The following is a 12594-nucleotide window of genomic DNA, read 5'->3' as shown; positions in this document are numbered from 1 at the left end:
TTCAGGTTATGTCGATATAGGACTCATTTTACCGCGGATATAGATACTTTTGTACCCGTTTCCTCCGGCATCTTCACAAGGTCCTTTGCTGTTGTTCTGGGATTGATTTCCACTTTTCGCACCAAAGTACGTTCTCTAGGTGACAGATGGCTGCGTGGTCCCATGGTGTTTATACTTGCATACTATTTTTTGTACAGATGAACGCGGTACCTTCAGGCGTTTGGAAATTGCTCCCAAGGATGAACCAGACTTGTGGAGGTCTACAATAGTTTTTCTGGGGTCTCGGCTGATTTCTTTTGATTTTCCCATGATGTCAAGCAAAGAGGCACTGAGTTTGAAGGTAGGCCTTGAAATACATCCACAGGTACAACTCCAATTGACTCAAATGATGTAAATTAGCCTATCAGAAGCTTCTAAAGCCATGACATAATTTTCTGGAATTTTCCAAGCTATTTAAAGGCACAGTCAACTTTGTGTATGTAAACTTCTGACCCACTGGAATTGTGATACAGTGAATTATAAGTGAAATAATCTGTCTGTAAACAATTGCTGGAAAAATTACTTGTGTCATGTACAAAGTAGATGTCCTAACCGACTTGCCAAAACTATAGTTTGTTAACAAGAAATTTGTGGAGTGGTTGAAAAACGAGTTTAATGACTCCAACCTAAGTATGTAAACTTCTGACTTCAACTGTATAGGATTACAATAGAGCATTCTACGCTTTCTTCATTTGATCCAATTCAACATTGCCAATTATTTAATGACATGAGAATTAAGTGGAGTGTCTAATCTTAGCTGGTCCGATAGAACTGATGAGGCTTCTCTCCTTCATGTATACATTGGTGTCTTTTAAAATGGCCCAATCAGTAGAATCTCTTCTCACAATCAGTACAATGATAAGGCTTCTCTCAAGTGTCTATCCGTTAGTGTGTTTTTACATTGCCCAATCGGGAAAAACTATTTCCACATTGAGAGCAGAAGTAAGGCTTCTCTCCTGTGTCTGTTCTCTGATGACCTTTTAGCTCAGCTGTTGTTTTAAAACCTTTTCTACAGTCAGATCAGTGGTAAGGCTCCTCTCTTCTGTTCACCTTGGTGTCTTTTTAAATGACCCAGTTGAGAGAAACGCTTTCCACAGTCAGAGCAGGAGTAAGGCTTCTATCCTCTGTGTATACGTTCATGTTGTTTTAAGGTGCCCAGTCGAGAGAAACTCGCCCCACAGTCAGAGCAGGAGTAAGGCTTCTCTCCTGTGTGTATACGTTCATGTTGTTTTAAGGTGCCCGGATGCGAGAAACTCGCCCCACAGTTAGAGCAGGAGTAAGGCTTCTCTCCTGTGTGTATCCGTTCATGTCTTTTTAAGTCACCCAGTTGAGAGAAACTCTTTCCACAGTCAGAGCAGGAGTAAGGCTTCTCTCCTGTGTGTGTTCTTTGATGAACTATTAGCTCAGTTGATGTTGTGAAGGATTTTACACAGTCAGAGCAGGAGTAAGGCTTCTCTCCTGTGTGTATACGTTCATGTTGTTTTAAGGTGCCCGGATGAGAGAAACTCGCCCCACAGTCAGAGCAGGAGTAAGGCTTCTCTCCAGTGTGCATACGTTCATGTTGTTTTAAGTTGCCCAGTCGAGAGAAACTCGCCCCACAGTCAGAGCAGGAGTAAGGCTTCTCTCCCGTGTGTGTACGTTCATGTTGTTTTAAGGTGCCCAGTCGAGAGAACCTCACCCCACAGTCAGAGCAGGAGTAAGGCTTCTCTCCTGTGTGTGTTCTCTGATGAATTTTTAGCTCAGTTGATGTTGTGAAGCATTTTACACAGTCAGAGCAGGAGTAAGGCTTCTCTCCTGTGTGTGTTCCATGATGAACTTTTAGCTCAGTTGATGTTTTGAAGCATTTTACACAGTCAGAGCAGGAGTAAGGCTTCACTTCTGTATGTATACGTTCATGTCTTTTTAAGTGGCCCAGTTGAGAGAAACTCTTTCCACAGTCAGAGCAAAAGTAAGGCTTCTCTCCTGTGTGTGTGCGTTCATGTTGTTTTAAGGTGCCCAGTCGAGAGAAACTCGCCCCACAGACAGAGCAGGAGTAAGGCTTCTCTCCTGTGTGTGTTCTTTGATGAACTATTAGCTCAGTTATTGTTGTGAAGCATTTTACACAGTCAGAGCAGGAGTAAGGCTTAACTCCTGTGTGTATACGTTCATGTTGTTTTAAGGTGCCCAGTCGAGAGAACCTTGCCCCACAGTCAGAGCAGGAGTAAGGCTTCTCTCCTGTGTGTTTTCTTTGATGAACTTTTAGCTCAGTTGATGTTGTGAAGCATTTTACACAGTCAGAGCAGGAGTAAGGCTTCTCTCCTGTGTGTATACGTTCATGTTGTTTTAAGGTGCCCAGTCGAAAGAAACTCGCCACACAGTCAGAGCAGGAGTAAGGCTTTTCTCCTGTGTGTATTTTTAGGTGTATTTTTAGCTTTGATGGAAGTGGGAAAATCTCCTTACAATGTGGGCAGTGGTGAGACCTCTTAGCTCTGTGATCTTCCTGATGTTGCTCTCTGGATGTAGAGAATGTCTCAACATGGTCTCCTGTGTGAACAACACCAGAAGAACCAGTCAGTTGGTGTGATATTCATGTCAATCAAATGTATATTATGAAGCCCTTTTTACATCTGCAGTTGTAAGAAAGTATTCTACAGAAACCCACCCAAAATCCCCAATAGCAAGCAATGCAGATGTAGAAGCACAGTGGCCACGAAAACCCCCCTAGAAAATAGGAACCTTGGAAGAAACAGAGAGGAACCAGGCTCAAAGGGGTGGCCAGTCCTCTTCTGGCTGTACCGAGTGACATACAGTTGAAGTCAGAAGTTTACATACACTTAGGTTGGAGTCATTAAAACTCATTTTTCAACCACTCCACAAATTTCTTGTTAACAAACTATAGTTTTGGCAAGTCGGTTCTAGTTTGTGCATGACACAATTAATTTTTCCAACAATTGTTTTCAGACAGATTATTTCACTTATAATTTTCTGTATCACAATTAGTGGGTCAGAAGTTTACATACACTAAGTCGACTGTACCTTTAAACAACTTGGAAAATTATGTCATGGCTTTAGAAGCTTCTGATAGGCTAATTTACATCATTTGAGTCAATTGGAGTTGTACCTGTGGATGTATTTCAAGGCCTACTTTCAAACTCTCTGCCTCTTTGCTTGACATCATGGGAAAATCAAAAGAAATCAGCCAAGACCTCACAAAAAAAATTATAGACCTCCACAAGTCTGGTTCATCCTTGAGAGCAATTTCCAAACGCCTGAAGGTACCACGTTCATCTGTACAAACAATAGTACGCAAGTATAAACAGCATGGGACCACGCAACCGTCATACCGCACAGGAAGGAGACGCGTTCTGTCTCCTAGAGATGAACGTACTTTGGTGCGAAAAGTGCAAATCAATCCCAGAACAACAGCAAAGGACCTTGTGAAGATGCTGGAGGAAACAGGTACAAAAGTATCTATATTCACAGTAAAACTAGTCCTATATCGACATAACCTGAAAGGCCGCTCAGCAAGGAAGAAGCCACTGCTCCAAAACCGCCATAAAAAAGCCAGACTACGGTTTGCAACTGCACATGGGGACAAAGATAGTACTTTTTGGAGAAATGTCCTCTGGTCTGATGAAACAAAAATAGAACTGTTTGGCCATAATAACCATCGTTATGTTTGGAGGAAAAAGGGGGAGGCTTGCAAGCTGAAGAACACCATCCCAACCGTGAAGAACGGGGGTGGCAGCATCATGTTGTGGGGGTGCTTTGCTGCAGCAGGGACTGGTGCACTTCACAAAATAGATGGCATCATGAGGGAGGAAAATTATGTGGATATATTGAAGCAACATCTCAAGACATCACTCAGGAAGTGAAAGCTTGGTCGCAAATGGATCTTCCAAATGGACAATGACCCCAAGCATACTTCCAAAGTTGTGGCAAAATGGCTTAAGGACAACAAAGTCAAGGTGTTGGAGTGGCCATCCCAAAGCCCTGACCTCAATCCTATAGAACATTTTTGGGCAGAACTGAAAAATTGTGTGTGAGCAAGGAGGCCTAGAAACCTGACTCAGTTACACCAGTTCTGTCAGGAGGAATGGGTCAAAATTCACCCAACTTATTGTGGGAAGGTTATGGAAGGCTACCCGAAACGTTTCACCCAAGTTAAACAATTTAAAGGCAATACACTCAATTAGTATTTGGTAGCATGTAAACTTCTGACCCAACTGGGAAATGTGATGAAAGAAATAAAAGCTGAAATAAATCATTCTCTGTATTATTATTCTGACATTTCACATTCTTAAAATAAAGTGCTGATCCTAACTGACCTAAGACAGGGAATTTTTACTAGGATTAAATGTCAGGAATTGTGAAAAACCGAGTTTAAATGTATTTGGCTAAGGTGCATGTAAACATCCGACTTCAACTGTATGTATTCATGTCAGTAGGCTGTGCAATACAAAAGGGGAATAAAACTGTTCTAAAGTGGGTAAGAGTTGAAAGCTAAAAAGGGGCAAAAGTCGTGAAAATTATGAGCCATATCATCCTCCACTCACTATCATAAGGGTTACTAACTACAAAGACTCATTTCATAGAACTTTAAAAAATTGGCAGTTTTTCCACTTACATTTTTTTGTCTACTCTCTGGGCACTCCAGATAGCTCAGTGAATAAACAAATGCTGGCAATACTGGTGTCATCCCTGCAAGACTCAGTAGCATGAAATAACATTACCTTCTCATTGTAACAGTTCATCATCAAACAGTTCTACTGCAAATTTTCATGCCCAGTGGGAAGTTGGAACGAACAACACAAGCTTTGTTGTGCAGTGTGGAGTTTCTCAGCGATGTGATGTCAGAACTACAGAATTCAACCTAGCAATAGACTGGGTCATGTCATGACTTGCCCTTTTGGGTGAGGATCATAGGCGCCAAAAGCCACAACATGTCAAAGTCAACATCCAATACACATTGGGCTCCCAACTGGCGCAGTGGTCTAACACACTGCAGTACCTGGTTCGAATACAGGCTGCATCACATCCGGCCGTGATTGGGAGTCCCATAGGGCAGCGCACAATTGGCCCAGCGTCGTCCGGGTTTGGCCAGGGTAGGCGTCGTTGTAAATAAGAATTTGTACTGACTTGCCTAGTTAAAGAAAGTTTAATATAAAAAAGAAACATATAATTGGTACACACTTCACCGGTGTTCTCCACTCTATATAATATATGTTTATAGATGTGTTGTTTATTTGATGAATTGCTAAACTAAAGGTTCAAAAAAATAAGCTCTAAACTTGAATTCTTAAAGATTTTGTTATAGTAATAAAGACTGACTTCAAAGAGACCACATTCAAGTCCTCCATCCCCCACTTAGTCTGACTGCTGCTCTCTCTGGCTCCACAACAATCCCTGCCCAGCCATCAAGAGGTGGGAATACCCAGCCAGCCTACAAGTACATGGTAAGTGCTTTACAGCTGAAAGGGACTTGGGATCAGCAGCACAATCTTGTGTAGAGGGTGTTCTAAATACTGTAATTATAAATAGTATGTACCGTTTTTGTTTGTTTGTTTTTTACTTTGTGTGTGGTTTGTGGTGTGTTCACTTATGACATTAGATCAGTGTTGGCTGCTAACTTAGCCCTAATCTTAAATATTTCACTTCTGTGTTTGGAGACATTGTATCAGCATTCTTGTCTCCTGTTAGAGGACTGGCCAACCCTCATAGCCTGGTTCCTCTCTAGGTTTCTTCCTAGGTTCCAGCCTTTCTAGGGAGTTTTTCCTAGCCACTGTGCTTCTACACCTGCATTGCTTGCTGTTTGGAGTTTTAGGCTGGGTTTCTGTACAGCACTTTGTGACATCAGCTGATGTAATAAGGGCTTTATAAATACATTTGATTGTTTTGGGCGAATCGTGAAGGACACCTGGGTGACTTCATACTAAATGTCATGTAGCTTGCTCATTCTTGAAGTTATCGGTCTGAAACTTTGGACAAACTGCTGCCCTCTTGTGGACACAATCTAAATTACCTCCAGCTTCTTAGCTGAAAGTGTGACCTTTCTCTTGCATTTCAAAGCTCAAATAAAACAGAGAAACAACAGTCTGTCATTACTTTAAGGCATGAAGGTCAGTCAATGCGGAACATTTCAAGAACTTTTAAAGTTTCTTTAAGTGCAGTTCCAAAACCATCACGCACTATGATGAAACTGGGCTCTGATGAGGACCGCCAGATGAAAGGAAGACCCAGAGTTACCTCTGCTGCAGAGAATAAGTTAGCGTTAACTGCACCTCAGATTGCAGCCCAAATAAATGCTTCACCGAGTTCAAGTAACATCTCAACATAAACTCTTCAGAGGAGACTGCGTGAATCAGGCCTTCATGGTCGAATTGCTGCAAAGAAACCACTACTAAAGGACACCAATAATAAGAAGAGACTTGCTTGGGCCAAGAAACACAAGCAATGGACATTAGACTGGTGGAAATCTGTCCTTTGGTCTGAGGAGTCCTAATTTGAGATTTTTGGTTGCAACCGCCGTGTCTTTGTGAGACGCAGAGTAGGTGAATGGATGATCTCTGCATGTGTGGTTCCCACCATGAAGCATGGAGAAGGAGGTGTGATGGTGCTTTGCTGGTGACACGGTCTGTGATTTATTTAGAATTCAAGGCACACTTAACCAGCATTCTGCAGCGATACGCCATCCCATCTGGTTTGCGCCTAGTGGGACAATCATTTGTTTTTCAACAGGACAATGACCCAAAACACACCTGCAGGCTGTGTAAGGGCTATTTGACCAAGGAGAGTGATGAGGTGCTGCATCAGATGACCTCGCCTCCACAATCACCCGACCTCAACCCAATTGAGATGGTTTAGAATGAGTTGGACCGCAGAGTGAAGGAAAAGCAGCCAACAAGTGCTCAGCATACAGTGAGGGAAAAAAGTATTTGATCCCCTGCTGATTTTGAACATTTGCCCACTGACAAAGAAATGACCAGTCTATAATTTTAATGGTAGGTTTATTTGAACAGTGAAAGACAGAATAACAACAAAAAATCCAGAAAAACACATGTCAAAAATTTTATAAATTGATTTGCATTTTAATGAGGGAAATGAGTATTTGACCCCTCTGCAAAACATGACTTAATACATGGTGGCAAAACCCTTGTTTTGAGGTCAGACATTTCTTGTAGATGGCCACCAGGTTTGCACACATCTCAGGAGGGATTTTGTCCCACTCCTCTTTGCAGATCTTCTCCAAGTCATTAAGGTTTCGAGGCTGACGTTTGGCAACTCGACCCTTCAGCTCCCTCCACAGATTTTCTATGGGATTAAGGTCTGGAGACTGGCTAGGCCACTCCAGGACCTTAATGTGCTTCTTCTTGAGCCACTCCTTTGTTGCCTTGGCCGTGTGTTTTGGGTCATTGTCATGCTGGAATACCCATCCACGACCCATTTTCAATGCCCTGGCTGAGGGAAGGAGGTTCTCACCCAAGATTTGGCGGTACATGGCCCCGTCCATCGTCCCTTTGATGCGGTGAAGTTGTCCTGTCCCCTTAGCAGAAAAACACCCCCAAAGCATAATGTTTCCACCTCCATGTTTGACAGTGGGGATGGTGTTCTTGGGGTCATAGGCAGCATTCCTCCTCCTCCAAACACGGCGAGTTGAGTTGATGCAAAGAGCTCCATTTTGGTCTCATCTGACCACAACACTTTCACCCAGTTGTCCTCTGAATCATTCAGATGTTCATTGGCAAACTTCAGACGGGCATGTATATGTGCTTTCTTGAGCAGGGGGACCTTGCGGGCACTGCAGGATTTCAGTCCTTCAGGGCGTAGTGTGTTACCAATTGTTTTCTTGGTGACTATGGTCCCAGCTGCCTTGAGATCATTGACAAGATCCTCCCGTGTAGTTCTGGGCTGATTCCTCACCGTTCTCATGATCATTGCAACTCCACGAGGTGAGATCTTGCATGGAGCCCCAGGCCGAGGGAGATTGACAGTTCTTTTGTGTTTCTTCCATTTGCGAATAATCGCACCAACTGTTGTCACCTTCTCATCAAGCTGCTTGGCGATGGTCTTGTAGCCCATTCCAGCCTTGTGTAGGTCTACAATCTTGTCCCTGACATCCTTGGAGAGCTCTTTGGTCTTGGCCATGGTGGAGAGTTTGGAATCTGATTGATTGATTGCTTCTGTAGACAGGTGTCTTTTATACAGGTAACAAACTGAGATTAGGAGCACTCCCTTTAAGAGTGTGCTCCTAATCTCAGCTCGTTACCTGTATAAAAGACACCTGGGAGCCAGAAATCTTTCTGATTGAGAGGGGGTCAAATACTTATTTCCCTCATTAAAATGCAAATCAATTTATAACATTTCTGACATGCGTTTTTCTGGATTTTTTTGTTGTTATTCTGTCTCTCACTGTTCAAATAAACCTACCATTAAAATTATAGACTGATCATTTCTTTGTCAGTGGGCAAACGTACAAAATCAGCAGGGGATCAAATACTTTTATCCCTCACTGTACGTGGGAGCTCCTTCAAGACATTTGTTAAAGCATTCCTCATGAAGCTGGTTGACAGAATTCCAGTGTGCAAAGCTGTCATCAAGTCAAAGGGTGGCTACTTTGAAGAATCTCAAATGTAAAATACATTTAGATTTGTTTAACACCTTTTTGGTTTCTACATGATTCCATATGTGTTATTTCATAGTTTTGATGTATTCACTATTATTCTACAATGTGGAAAATAGTCAAACTAAAGAAACCCTTGAATGAGTAGGTGTGTCCAAACTTTTGACTGGTACTGAACATATGACTTCATATCAGTAGGCTGTTCAATACAAAAGGGAATTAAGCTATTAGGGCCGTCCCCGACTAAAATAAATCCTGGTTGACCGAGAGTCGTCTGTTCTTTCAACCAATCGATTGGTCGAAATTGTAAAAAGTATATTTTTTTCCATATATAGACACACCCTATGTTTGAATAAAATCCACTATATGTAGGCTACTGAGCTTGTCTGATGCTTTAAGCACTGCAATTAAAAATGAAAACACATAAATGACTCAAGAGGGAGCCAGAGATCAATATAGCCTAACCAGAAGAAAAAAAACCTGTTCCAGACCCCCCCCCTCTTCTCCCCACTGCTGCTGTTCTCCGCAGATTCTGTCGTTACTCTCCTGAAGTTGCTGGTAAAAGGCTACACCAGCGGTCCATTTGGAGTGCCAAGGTATCGTACCATTTCTACTGATCTGCGTGCCAGTTATGATTTTCATCTGCACATTTTCATGGAACCGTTTCATTTAATTTATAATAGTCTTTATATCTCAAATCAACGTCATGTAAATAAATTATAACTATATTAAAATTATGCAATTCTAAAAGTAACTTCTATTGCCATTGCCAATATGTAAAGATAGCCTACATAAAGCCAACAATAAAAACACTGCAGCTTGCATGTAGAACATATTTCTTATGAAAATAAATATTCTATAAATCACATTGGCTATGCATGACCTGACTGCAAGGAGCTTGAAACATTGTATCAACTATTAATTTGGTCTGGCCTGTGCTAGCAAACTTGCAACATTGTATAAAATATTCTGGGCCCTGAGGAAAAGGCGCAACACTCGCTAACCATTAAACATTCTTAGTTTTATTAAGCAAGTTTAAAAGATTGACGTTTCGGCCTTCAAACGTCAATCTTTTAAACTTGCTTAATAAAACTTTTTTGAAATTATGGTGAGCGAGATTTGCGCCTTTTCCTGTCCAATGAGTTAAGACAATCAGAAACAGTATTAGTTGGCACATTTATAGGCCTACATTTGAGTTCAGGCCAGTTAGCCTAGGCCTACTTCTATGCATAATCAGGTGCGTGTCCTTACTCAAGATTGACAGGAGCGCTCCAAACAATAGACAACTAATAAATTGACAACTCATAAATGGAATGAAATATACCAAAAGTTTTTTCTCTCAAGTGTAGCCTAGGTTGTATGCTCTGCAAACAATGTGCCAACTCCTACAATGACAATGGTAAGACTGTAATAATAATATATTGAATGCATTAACAGAAATGATCATAACCAAACAAACATTGTAGATTAGAAATTCTGGGAATTAACAGTAAAAGTACTACTGATGATACTGGTTTGCCATCCCCACAGCCTCCACAATGGACTAGTCCACTCAGACAGGCAACGGATTAGTCCACTCAGACAGGCAACGGATTAGTCCACTCAGACAGGCAACGGACTAGTCCACTCAGACAGGCAACGGACTAGTCCACTCAGACAGGCAACGGACTAGTCCACTCAGACAGGCAACGGATTAGTCCACTCAGACAGGCAACGGACTAGTCCACTCAGACAGGCAACGGACTAGTCCACTCAGACAGGCAACGGACTAGTCCACTCAGACAGGCAACGGATTAGTCCACCCAGACAGGCAACGGATTAGTCCACTCAGACAGGCAACGGACTAGTCCACTCAGACAGGCAACGGATTAGTCCACTCAGACAGGCAACGGATTAGTCCACTCAGACAGGCAACGGATTAGTCCACTCAGACAGGCAACGGATTAGTCCACTCAGACAGGCAACGGATTAGTCCACTCAGACAGGCAACGGATTAGTCCACTCAGACAGGCAACGGATTAGTCCACTCAGACAGGCAACGGATTAGTCCACTCAGACAGGCAACGGATTAGTCCACTCAGACAGACGTGAATCAGACAGGTGTCTTGTGTGCCATAAAAAATGTTATATCCAGTGCTGCTTGAAAGTATGTGAACCCTACAGGGCTGGTCATTATTTTGCTATAAAATATTAAAATAAACATAAAATCCTTATCTAAACCCCAATTCGTAATAAAGACATTCAAGTAAATAAAATAAAAAGTGATATTTTTTCATTGTTTATTTAACAAAAGTGGTTTATATAACAAACTCAGATTTGATGTGTGCAAAAATATGTGAACCTCTTCAGTCAATAGCTTGTTGCACCCCCACTAGCAGCGATAACTTGGCGTAAACATCTCCTATAGCCAGTAATCAATCTCTGACATCTGTTAGAGGGATTTTTCCCCACTCCTCCTTACAGAACTCAGCCGATTGAAAGAATCTCCTGGTATAACTCAGAATTCATGGTTCCCTTAATGATGTGGAGTCATCCAGATCCAGAGGAATCTTGACATTCCCACCACCATGCTTGACTTTTGGGGATAAGGTTATTTTGGCGGTAGGCAGTGTTGATTTGGACTCATCGGTCCAGAGAATGGACTTCCAGAAACCTTCAGGTTTGTCCAGGTGGTCTCTGGCAAAGTTAAGACGGGCAGTTTGGTTCTTGTGTGACAGCAGAGGCTTCTTCCTAGCAACCCTCCCATTTTGATTCAGTGTTCTTATTGTTGAAGCATGCACAGTTACCTGAGATGCAGCAAGTGAGGTCTGCAAATCTCTAGATGTTATGTTTGGGTTGGCTTTTACCTGATTTATTATTGTTATTGTGGCTCTTGGGGATATTTTGGAAGGGTGTCCACTTCTAGGCCGAGTTTCTGTCATGTTAAATGCTTTCCATACGTAAATTGTTTGCCTCACAGTGGACTGAAGGAGCTCAAAACTTTTTGAGATGATTTTATAGTCTTCCCCATACTGATGTGTTCCAACTACCCTCGTCCTGTTGTCCTCTGAGATCTACTTTCCTCTCGGCTTGGTGTGCTTTGCATTCACCTGGATGGGTAACACCAAACTGACCAGATTTCTTATCTCTGTCAGAGTCCCGCCCAAACTCTTTCCTAATGATCTCTCCTTTGATTGGTTCATTTGGTACCCAATTATTTACCCACCTGAATCTACTTACCTACTTGATTTAACCAATGCAACTTGAAGTTCACTTATTTTTGACCTGCACTAATTCCGTTTTAATGTTATTTTTTGACTACACGCATAATTTCCTCTACACCAACATATGATATTGGTAAAAATAAACCTGTTATGTCAGATCAAAAGGCTGGTTCTGATTAAATGAAGATGTCATGGTAAAAACAAAAAAATCGAGAATTGCACAAGGGGTTCACATACTTTCAAGCAGCACTGTATATATTAGCCACTGCTCGACTACAAAAAGCTTGGTCGACCAACATCTATCCACCAAACAATCGACCAGTCGACTAAATGGGGTCAGCCCTAAAAGCTGTTCAACAGTTGAGGGCAAAAAGGGTGAATATTATGAGTCATATCATCCTCCACTCACTATCACAAGGGTTAGTAACTACAGACTCATTTCATATCATCCTCCTCTCACTATCACAAGGGTTAGAAACTACACAGACTCATTTCATATCATCCTCCTCTCACTATCACAAGGGTTAGTAACTACACAGACTCATTTCATATCATCCTCCACTCACTATCACAAGGGTTAGAAAGTACAGACTCATTTCATATCATCCTCCACTCACTATCACAAGGGTTAGTAACTACACAGACTCATTTCATATCATCCTCCTCTCACTATCACAAGGGTTAGTAACTACACAGACTCATTTCATATCATCCTCCACTCACTATCACAAGGGTTAGTAACTACACAGACTC

General features: G+C 41.9%; 2 protein-coding genes and 1 pseudogene across 6 annotated transcripts in view; all 3 read right to left on the bottom strand.

The window, feature by feature from the left end:
• Nucleotides 1-12594, bottom strand: part of LOC115179515 (zinc finger protein OZF) — a 919448-nt gene that overhangs the window by 273082 nt on the left and 633772 nt on the right. The gene's annotated exons all lie outside the window — the stretch shown is intronic.
• Nucleotides 1-12594, bottom strand: part of LOC115179539 (gastrula zinc finger protein XlCGF17.1-like) — a 558171-nt gene that overhangs the window by 219320 nt on the left and 326257 nt on the right. The gene's annotated exons all lie outside the window — the stretch shown is intronic.
• Nucleotides 665-2272, bottom strand: LOC115179549 (zinc finger protein 135-like; annotated as a pseudogene).

The sequence above is a fragment of the Salmo trutta genome, chromosome 39, assembly GCF_901001165.1.
Source record: "Salmo trutta chromosome 39, fSalTru1.1, whole genome shotgun sequence".
Taxonomy (NCBI): Eukaryota; Metazoa; Chordata; class Actinopteri; order Salmoniformes; family Salmonidae; genus Salmo; species Salmo trutta.
Note: the sequence above shows the minus strand (reverse complement) of the source record. Positions and strands in the feature narration are given on the sequence as shown.